We start from the raw sequence: 3143 nt of genomic DNA, 5'->3' as shown, positions 1-3143 counted from the left end.
AGCTGATCCGTGCTGGTCGCTGAGGAAATACATCAACTTCGCGCTGTGTATCGCCGGATCGGCTTTCACTGTGGACGAAGCGGAGTCCAGCCCGGTGTCGTCACATGTGGTTGCCGCAAGCCCGCCGGCTGCTCCTTTGTCGAATCTGCCGACCGCGCCGTTCTCAAGCCCGCCCGCTGCCTCTCACTCAGGCCCGCCGGCCTCCACTCACTCTAGCCCGCCGCCGCTCATTCTAGCACGCCGTGTCTAAATAAGATAAGCCATTTTTTGCAGTGTGATTGGCCAGCTATCCAGTGCGTTGTGATTGGCCGAATACCTCAAGCGTGTGACGGAAATGTTACGCCCCTTACCATACTGTGATGCCCTGTCCGGCCGGAGTGACGAGACAAAAACATTCAAACCCATTATAAACGAGGCATTTGTTGCATCCAGTGGGGACATAATTACGGATTATAATGACTTATACAGTCATTATAATCCATTCGTCATTGTTCGGTTCATATTATTCAGCCTTTTCGCTTATTTGGCCAAACACCGAAAGAGATTTTTTTGCTATTTTCGGCCGAATAATTTCAGTTGCCGAATATTCGGTGCATCCCTAAATGTGTTTTTTGAACCTTAAACCGCATAAACACATTTCATTACACCAAATACACAAAATAATGTTCTTTTTAGCAACATCATATGACCCATTTAATGATTCTGAAATTTTGACTGTTTAGTTTGTTTGAATAAATCCTCTAATGCTGTTAAATAATAAAACATTCTTTGCAGTCATTAGTGTTCATTTTCTCAAGGGTTTATTGCAGCCAGCAAAATGATTATGTCTCTGCAGTGGTTTGGAATAGAAGAATACTAGCCATTAGAAAATAATTAGAAAGCTAAAACCTTCCTGTTTACTTGAGTGCATAAAGCTTGTGTTTCTGGGTCAAAGTGATTTTAAAATGATGGAAGCGGTCACGCATCAATAAAAGAAAATGATTTATAATATATTTGGTTCCATAAATGCCATTATTAATCTTTCTCACCCATTTTAATTACATTTTTTCCCTTCATTTTAAATGTTTGTGTGGTGTGACAAATAATTTGAAACTGCATGCATAATAGTTATAAAATGTGTTTTTAATCTAAAATTTGGTTTTAAAGTTATTGTAGCAAGTCACACTGCTTGGATATCATGTCATCTACCCTTTTCCACATCAAATCAGTCACTGAGTGGAACTAGACCTTGGTATATGTGAGTAGTCTTTTTAAAACGAGAGGTTATCCCATCTGTGATTTAAAATGCAATCAAATGTCAAAACATTTAACAAACCCTATTATGGTATTTGAAATGACAGTAAGTCAAGTAGAAGTGGAGTCATTCAGGTCCATCGCAATCTAGGCTACTAAATATTCTACGAAGATGAACAAAAAAACTGTTGTTCTGCTGAGCATTAGAGAAATGCCACCTTGAAATGAAACATTACAGCTATCTGTCTGTGCTTGAGAACTAGAGGGCTTTGGTGAGAGAAGGCTTTGTGACTGCTACTGTCTGTTGTGCAGTGTGTGGGTGATGTGTCTGTATTTTCACAGATGAGTTTTACATGCTACATATATTTATTTCCGTTTTTATTTACATTTGTGATAACCAATCCTCTCACATAAGACAAGTATGTCTGAATCACACCTGTATACATGGTTGGCAAGCAAATGAAGGTTCCTGGTTTAGCTCTGCCAAATAAGCTGTTTAGCCCCCTGTAGGCTGGTGTGAGGATATGAGGTTTCACAGGCGTGATGTGGGCAGTGTGCAAAGGCAGGAATCCTGAGACCTCTAATCTGGACAAGAGAGAACGTCTGCCGAACGTCCCCCCAGAAGGAATTCTTTCCACTACTTGTCATACATAACTGTGTGCTGTAGTACAACATGCCTTAATAGTGGCCAACTGCTTACATGTTCGCATGAGGGAATAAACTTAAGAGGTTCCAAATCTATCTTATGTTTAACAATTTTAAGCTTTTTTTTTTGTCAGTGTCCTGTATCCCAGTGATCTTTTCCTTAAAGGGGTCATATGATGTTGCTAAAAAGAACATTATTTTGTGTATTTGGTGTAATTAAATGTTTATGCGGTTTAAGGTTAAAAAAACACTATTTTCCACATACTGTACATTATTGTTTCTCCTCTATGCCCCGCCTTTCTGAAACGTGTCGATTTTTACAAAGCTCATCGGTCTAACAAGATATCTCTTTGGATTTGAGACTTTAATCTTTGCAACTTTACAGATCTTCTTTATGCACCAAGAGCTTGTAACACTCCAAAGAGAAAGGAAAAATTGAAATCGCATCATATGACCCCTTTAAATCAGATGCTTTTGTCTGAATGGACAAGCGTGTCATTTCGTAGTTTTCTTTATGATAAGAAGTATCCTGTTTCTGCTCTCGTGGAATATTTAGGCCCTAAATCTCTCCCTATTATCCTAAAAGTAGAAAAAAAAAGAGTTTTTAAGTCCCTGTTCTTTACACTCCAAATTCCTCTTCAGTGATTTAAAATAATCTTATATTCAGTTAGCTTTGCATCTGGAGTCTAGACTATACATTCTGTTATCAGTGATGTTTCAGTCATTTCTAGGATTGGGAGTCTATATTTGACGTTTTCAGTGATGTGATTGTTTAGACAGTAGTATATTGTAAGAGGCCATCATTAAAAAATATATATATATGAAGGATATTTATCTATTGTTACATGCTTTACATTTGGGCAAAACCATGGCTTAGTTGACTGCAGTGGATTATATGTCATCGTCTTTGATAAAATGGGATTTGTGGCGTTTAAAGGGATAGTTCACCCAAAAATGAAAATTCTATTTAAAATATCATGTTGTAAGACAACTTGGACTAAACTGTATAATATAATGCATAAAATAAAAAATGCATGATGTTAGTATGACCATTTTCAAAAACATACTGCCTAGATCTTGATGTAATAAGGGGTGATTACCTGTAGGGGGAGGCAAAACTCCAGAAATCTGGTTGTTCTGCATTGTGACGTTAGTAGCAATACACAAGTATATATTACTTTCTTGTCTTTATTTCTCATATTTATAATTTTCGCATACTATATATATATATATATATATATATGTATATATATGTATGTATATAT

At 37.3% G+C, this 3143-nt stretch overlaps 1 protein-coding gene across 1 annotated transcript in view; it reads left to right on the top strand.

Moving 5' to 3' along the window:
• The window catches only part of LOC107728630 (MAP kinase-activated protein kinase 2), a 46074-nt gene that overhangs the window by 27080 nt on the left and 15851 nt on the right, over positions 1-3143 (top strand). The window lies entirely within an intron of this gene.

This window comes from Sinocyclocheilus rhinocerous, unplaced genomic scaffold (assembly GCF_001515625.1).
Source record: "Sinocyclocheilus rhinocerous isolate Xijiao unplaced genomic scaffold, SAMN03320098_v1.1 scaffold757, whole genome shotgun sequence".
Lineage (NCBI taxonomy): Eukaryota > Metazoa > Chordata > Actinopteri > Cypriniformes > Cyprinidae > Sinocyclocheilus > Sinocyclocheilus rhinocerous.
The sequence above is the reverse complement of the archived record's forward strand: the minus strand, read 5'-3'. Positions and strand labels throughout refer to the sequence as shown.